General features: G+C 40.6%; 1 long non-coding RNA gene across 1 annotated transcript; it reads right to left on the reverse strand.

Annotated features, from left to right (window-relative positions):
• Window positions 1-4900: 4900 nt before the first annotated feature.
• On the reverse strand, window positions 4901-5829 carry LOC307209661. Its single transcript, XR_013835705.1, has 2 exons — window positions 5772-5829; window positions 4901-5324 (listed from the first exon to the last, which is right to left on the reverse strand). It is a non-coding gene; the product is annotated as an uncharacterized lncRNA (long non-coding RNA).
• Between the last annotated feature and the right edge of the window lie 1603 nt (window positions 5830-7432).

The raw sequence follows: 7432 nt of genomic DNA on the forward strand, positions 1-7432 counted from the left end.
GAATTGCTTCCTGCAGGCGTGACATTTATCTATCAGAGAAAGTGTATACAATTTCTATGCTGCACTTGGATTCTTAAATTAGCCCAGCCAAGAAAAAAAGTGCAAAGTTATATAACCAAAGAGGCAGTCGCTGTACTCCAGGGGGAGACACAAAAATGGGTGTTGTTGTATGATTTTATCAGTGTTGTACAAGATAAGAAGCATCAACCTGAATCAAGTAATTGTTTTCAGATCACTTCAAACCAGTGTTTCCAATCTCATTTCCTCCAGAGAAGTTAGTTGGTGTCTCCCAGGCATAGTTCACATAGAGAACAAATATAGGGAACAAAACCAAATACCATCCTTCAATTCAACATGCCAGCACTTCTCAAGAAAAAAAAAGGAGAGGGGAGTTGATGGCTGGGGCTGATGAGATTGTAGACCCAAACATCTGGAGGACAAGGCTGGTCACATTGGCCTCAAATGGAAGCTCCCCCACTTAGGAAATAGGGGAGGCAGACACAAAGGGTGGAATTCAACATCACACCATTTCCAACATTCTGTTGGTATCAGCGTTTCGGCTTGCTATATGGAACATTAGTTCTTCCCTCCCATGTCTGCTGCTCCTTGGTTTGCCCACCCCACCCTGAGCCAATTTCCAGTGTGTGCAGCGGGGACACGTGCAAAAGCCCTCTTGCACAATGCAAGCCCTGCCAATTTGCTACATGGGGGCTGGCAGGCAGATGTTGGGGGACAATATGCAGTCGACCTGGATCTAATGCATGCCAGTGGCTATTTTACTGATATTAGAAGAAATCATGTCTTAGGAGATGCGCCTCCAAAAGCTGGGTCAAAGCAAGCATCTGCTTAAAAAAAATGCACTGCTGGATTATTATTATTATTATTATTATTATTATTATTATTATTATCATCAAAAAAATATTGATTTTCCAAATTTATAACAAACATAAACAAAGAAACATAAATCCTAACTATAATAGTTCCGCTTTTGTTAACATTGTTAGGTGACTTCCTCGAATCCCCCTGGCTGAGTTTCAATGTATATCATTGTAACAGTTTTCAAAAATTAATTTCTCATAAAATTTACTTAGTCAATTAACATCTTTTCTTTTCTTTCTTTCTTAGCTTTAGACGTATTATTCTATAACATCACATATTTAAATCCTAAGCCAATCTGGTACTTGCAAGTATTTCTATTTAAGTTATCTTAGCATATTTAGCTAAATAGTCTTTAAATTTCATCCATTCCTCCTGGTACTCCTCCTCCTTCTGGTCGCGGACTCTTCCAGTCAGGTTGGCTAGCTCCCAAAAGTCCATCATCTTCATGTGCCATTCCTCCACTGTTGGTACTTCTTGTGTTTTCCAATTTTTAGCCAACAAAATCCTAGCAGCAGTTGTGGCATACAAAAACAATCTAACATCTTTCTTGGGCAATTCCAAACCTATTATTCCAAGAAGAAAGGCCTCTGGTTTCTTAATAAATGTATATTTCAATATTTTTTTCAAAGATTTATAAATCTTCTCCCAGGAGTCTTTCACCTTGGGGCAGGTCCACCACATATGATAAAAGGTACCTTCTTTTTCTTTACATTTCCAACGTAGATTATCACTCTTGTGATGCACTGCTAGATTAGACCAAATGCATATCTAGTCCAGCATCCTGGTCCTTGCAGTGACCAACCAGATGCCTCTAGAAGCCCATAGGCAGGGCATGAGAATAATCCTGGAGAGGGCATATAGCAGTCATGACTAGCAGCCATTGATAAAGCGATTGAGAGGCCAGAAGCTGGACAGGCCTGAGTAGACAATTCCCACTAGCACCATATATATTTCTTTCCTTTTCTTTTTTTCTTTCATGAAACCCCTCCCTTGGGAAATTGAGCCTTTAAGAAGAGTTTCCATCTAGCTTTGGTGGCTTTTTCTTTCCTATCTTATTCTATTTTAGTACCTGTTTTATGAGGGCTCCAAGAGAACCCATGGCTTTGCCTGCCTGTATACCCCCACACGCCTTTCATTCCAGAGAGTTCCATACCATACCAGGCTTCAGAAGGGCCGAGCAGCTTAGCTGTGCCTGTTTTACAGTGAACCTTTGAGGGAAAACATACCTCTTCCAAGATGAAGTGAGTGTGAGTAATAGCTGTGTTCTCCTCACCCTCTTCCTTGCTTGTTTCTCTTCTCGTCTGCCTAACTTGCAAAAAAGCTGTCACATTGGGTCAGGTATCACTGGTTATGGATCCATTCCTTAACCTATCTAATCTTCTGTCTACTTTACATCTTTCCTCCCTTTTCCTTATTTAGTGATGGTTGTAACTCTGTATCAGGTCTTCCACAGTGCTCCTCACATCCTAGCGGTGTAGCAATAAAATTATTAATGCATTTGCAAAGCAGGGCCCGGTATGGTTTCACATTGGATGGGGACTGTGTGTTGAGATTCCTGCATTTCAGGGGGTTGGGCTAGATGCTCCTCAGGATCCCTTCCAACTCTACAATTCCAAGACTCTACTATAGCCCAATCTTCCAAAACGCTCACCTCTAGTAGGCTTAAATGTCTGTGAAAATCAGGATATATGGCGAGTTCCCTTAAAAAAACTTTTCTGTCTGGATTGTCACTCTTTGAAATATGGCAACCCTACTATTGTGCTATGGGACGCAGGTGGCGCTGTGGGTTAAAGCCTCAGCGCCTAGGGCTTGCCGATCGAAAGGTCGGCGGTTCGAATCCCTGCGGCGGGGTGCGCTCCCGCTGCTCGGTCCCAGCGCTTGCCAACCTAGCAGTTCGAAAGCACCTCCGGGTGCAAGTAGATAAATAGGGACCGCTTACCAGCGGGAAGGTAAACGGCGTTTCCGTGTGCGGCTCTGGCTCTGGCTCTGGCTCTGGCCAGAGCAGCGATGTCACGCTGGCCACGTGACCCGGAAGTGTCTCCGGACAGCGCTGGCCCCTGGCCTCTTAAGTGAGATGGGCGCACAACCCCAGAGTCTGTCAAGACTGGCCCGTACGGGCAGGGGTACCTTTACCTTTACCTTTTACTATTGTGCTAACCCAATCATTATCCATTTTTTTTTAGCTATGTGCCTTTGCCACAGTGTATTTGGGTGCCCTATTTTCTGATTATTCTCTCCTTATTTATTCCTCCTTTTGGGAATCTTAATTCCTTTGTGGCATCCAGGGACTCTGGATGAGAGAAAACTTTAGGGTTTATGTGTGTAGTTCTATGCAAATGTAAAGAAGGATGTGTGGTAACAGCACAATTACAAGGCAGTAACTGGGGATGCCTCTGAGAGGAGAGCACCATAGTTACTTCTGTCATTTTCCCACAATTCATTGCATTTCTTCACTTTTACAATCTGTTCCTGGACTGTAGCAGTTCAAATTGAATATAGAGGGATCATGTGCTGGAATAAAAAAAAACCACCTGTAGTTATCTTCATCTATCCTGATACAGAGACAGCGTAGTAGCATTCTCCTTGCTTTATCAAAGGAGTGGTGTCTGAAGTGTCATCAGCACAGTCCTATTTTCATAGTCCAAGTAGTATGCAGCTGAAACTTGGTTAAAACCACTGTGATTGCGCCAGTTTCTCCACAACGGGACAACATGTCAGTTTCCAAGATGATATTTTATTCAAACAGCGGGGGGGGGGGGGGGAGAAGAAACAACAACTAAACACTGAGTCTCTTGCACCATCTCCAAATGAGTGGGTAGTGAGTTTAGTGCATCTATTCAAGCCAGCAGAAAAATGACAGTAGCTTATGGGTGGACTGGTCATTAACTGGGACCAGGATAGAGTCCATTGACTCCATTGGGCTACCATTAGATAGAAAGATAATCTTCTCACATTGCAGATTAAACGACCTGCAGAAACTTCTCCCTCCATCCCTCATACTTCCCCAAGCACTTTTCATTACCAGTTTGCCCTAGAGGGCTACTCCTATCATGGTTGCTGGGCACAGAGGCAAGAATGGCCTTATTCGTCTTCCTACCCGGGCTTCTTCCATAAGCATCCTTGAGACAGGCTTTCCTATATCTGTCATTCATATAGACATATTCACCACATGGAGAAATGTTAACTTTGGGCCCAGCTAAAGAGCCCACCTAACCATTCTATGGTTAGGGATTCATGGGTGGGGTTTTGTATAGCAATGGTTTTAATAGAGCATAGAGAGAGAAGCAGCTATTAATCTAGACTAAAAATGTGTGATTCTGCACATAAGCGATGAATTCACTTCAAATTCCTGCCCTGTTAGGTGTGCCACATCGCTCAGAGGAGACATTTCAAACCTAAGGGTTAGATCCAATCTCTCAATTGAACCCGTATCCAAAGATTTGCTAGATCATTCCAGAAAGAAATCAGGTTGGTTTTTCTAGATACCTATGAAATTCCAGGTTTCCATGTTATAACTGCTCAGGGTAATACATGAACTCTGGCAGAGAAATGCTATATGCCCAGTTTAATTGCTTTAAATCTCTTGTCTCTCAAGTGGCATCTCTCCCAGGAAAGTAACAGATCTCCTTTTCTTCCCAGGGAAGCACAAACAACATCCATTCAGCCAGTTTACCGGGTGCCAGTGCTCTTTCTATCCTGTGTCTGTCTGGCAGCTGGCTTTTGTGCCAGTGCTCAAAAGGCAAAGGGGTGGAGAAGCCTGGCAGCTATTCCATTGGGGAGTGAAATCCCTTTCAGCAAAAGTTTAATAGAAGCTTGATTAAAAGAAACACATATGGCAGCATGCCAGGCTTTTGGTGGCATATAGATCCTGGACAAGACAAGCAGTTTCAGGCTTGGCAAACCCCACACATAAACAGAATCTTGGCTTAGAAGCATTGCCCATCAATGTCCACAAGCCAGCAGAATAATAAATTGGAAATCAGGAGAAAAAAACATAACTCAGTCCATTTATACTTTTCAAATTTATACATTTTCATTAGTTTTACAATCAATTTAACCTTTCAAAATTTGACTTCCTTCACCCTCTTTCTGCAGTTCCTTAAATTCGTTTTATAATATCTTCTGCATATCCAAATTCATTTAACTTGCTCATTTAATTATCTACTGTAAATATATACTCTTATAAATCTGTAGGTTATTACAATAATCCTGCTAATGTTTTTATCTGTTTACAATTTATCTGTAAATATTCAGTAAACCATTTCCATTGTTTTATAAAAAGTATGTTGTCTTGATTTCTTATTCTTCCTGTAAGTTTCACCATTTCTGCATATTCCATAAGTTTTTTTATCCGTTTTTCATTTACTCAGTCCACCCTAGTTCCTTTTGTTGCTAAGGTGCATCTGATCTTCTTTCTGCAACAACTGTGTGTTGGGCATGGTTGCCTGCAGAGAAATTCAAATGTGAGAACACCTATTTACCTATTTATTCAAGGAAACTGAATGCTGGGAGATTCAGGACTCTGAGGGAGCAGTACTTCTTCACACAGTACCTAGTTATATAAATTCCCTACCACAAGATGCAGTGAGGACCACTAACTTAGATGGCTTTTAAATGTATTTTTAATATTTTATGTAAACTGCTTAGAAGCCTTAGAGGCTTTAATGATCAAATACTATATACTGTATTTTTCCACCTAAAAGTAGCCCCCATATATAAGATGCCCCCTATTTTGGGGGACTCCAATTTAAGAAAATGGGGGGAGATCTAGCCATGTATAAGATGCCCCCAAATTTTGGACATTATTTTTTAGGGGGAAAACCTAGTCTTATACAAGGAAAAATACGGTAAATCCTGTTGAATAAACAAGGCCACCAATGGCTGCAACTCACAATGGTTATGTTGTGCCTCCACTTTCTTCATTGTATGCCTCTGAGAACCAGTGAGTAGGAATCCAAAGTGAGGAGGCACAATTGCACTCAGGTTCTTTATATAGACCAGAGTTCTTGACCAAAGCATGTCCATTGTCACACCATAACTGGAACAGAATGCTGGGCTGTGGGACTTCTATTCCTTTTGTCCCATCTGAATCAGTTTCAAAGGTACTTAATCCATATCTATCTTGTATAAATCTTGCCATTTCTTATGAAACACTGCATTTTTATGTGTTTTACCCCAAATCAGCTTTGATTTAAATGGAGAAATGAACAATCTTGCTGTGTTTTAAGTCTGAGATATTCTAAAGGCAAAAACTGAGTCATTGTGAAGGGGGTTAATTCTGGATTTTTTTATAAAAGCATAAATGTATGTGGTTTGAGAAATGATTTTGAGATTCAGAAGGGTTAGGCTGAGTGGCAAAATTAAATCACATTTAATAATAAAAGGGCAACATCTTTTCTTAGAATATTATAAATTAACATAATTGCATTTAGTTAAAATGAAAGAATATGAAAAAGATCAAACACATATAACCTTTATTTTGCTAAGGATGGTACTTAATTATTTTATAACAGCTAGTTCCATTACACACATAGGTGCTAAAGTCTCAAAATGTTAGAGTGAACTGAAGTTCTGGAACAGGCTTGTCTAGGTGATGCAGACTACACATTTTTATGAGCAAAACTAACGTCACATCTTTGCTCATGGAAAGCCCTGGCTGTAATAAATATGTAGCAGTAATAACCCCAAATACCTTATGTTTGAGCTTTGGCTCCAGTTCCTGGTTTCCCTGAAGCATTAAAAAAAGACATAGAAGCATGAACCAACGTCCCGTTTCATAGTCACACCCTCCCCTCTTCCTTTCTTGGTATAATTTCAGCAAGGTTCTTGAGTATGTTAACAGCCCATGCTACATCTCTGACATATTTTTATGTCAGGCTCTCCATCAATATGTTGCTGTGGAATTGTGTGTGACAGAATGCTCCAATAAGAACTTGGGGGATTGTACGTATGCAATCTTTGTGATTTACTAATAGAATAGGGAGCTGGATATTTATGCATGTCTCAACATAGGCCACTAGGTTATAAAGAGTTCAAGGAAAATTCCAAAGTGCTGAATGGAACCACTGAAGTTTTGCATGACACAATTGCAACATTATGGAATTAAGATCCTGACTGTCCTAGGATTATCAGTGATCTTTTTCCTTTATGCTTGTCAACTTGCTTTGTTTTCCCATGGGGCTTCTGTTTTTGAAGGCCTAGAGTTCCACATGGTGCTTCCATCTCCAAATCATGGAGAATGGCGGGAAAGGTTGAGTCTTCCTGTTTGTGAGAAAAGAAAAGTGCTTAACTTCCAGTTCTTACCCCACCTTCCCATTTAGTGCAATTAATAGCCATAATTGTTTTTCCAGGCAACAATGTAAAGACACCATTTTCCCTCTCACTGATGATATGAAACAAGGGAGCTATTCGCCGGGATACAGTGTGTGAGGAAATACTTGGACTGAATCCACAGTTTAGCACATAAATTCTCCTTCCTGCTCTGTCACATTCTCTATGTTGACAGAGATCCATTTTTGGTGTGAATTGCAATAAAGATTCATTTATAAGCTTT

This window comes from Podarcis cretensis (genome assembly GCF_951804945.1).
Source record: "Podarcis cretensis genome assembly, chromosome: 2".
Lineage (NCBI taxonomy): Eukaryota > Metazoa > Chordata > Lepidosauria > Squamata > Lacertidae > Podarcis > Podarcis cretensis.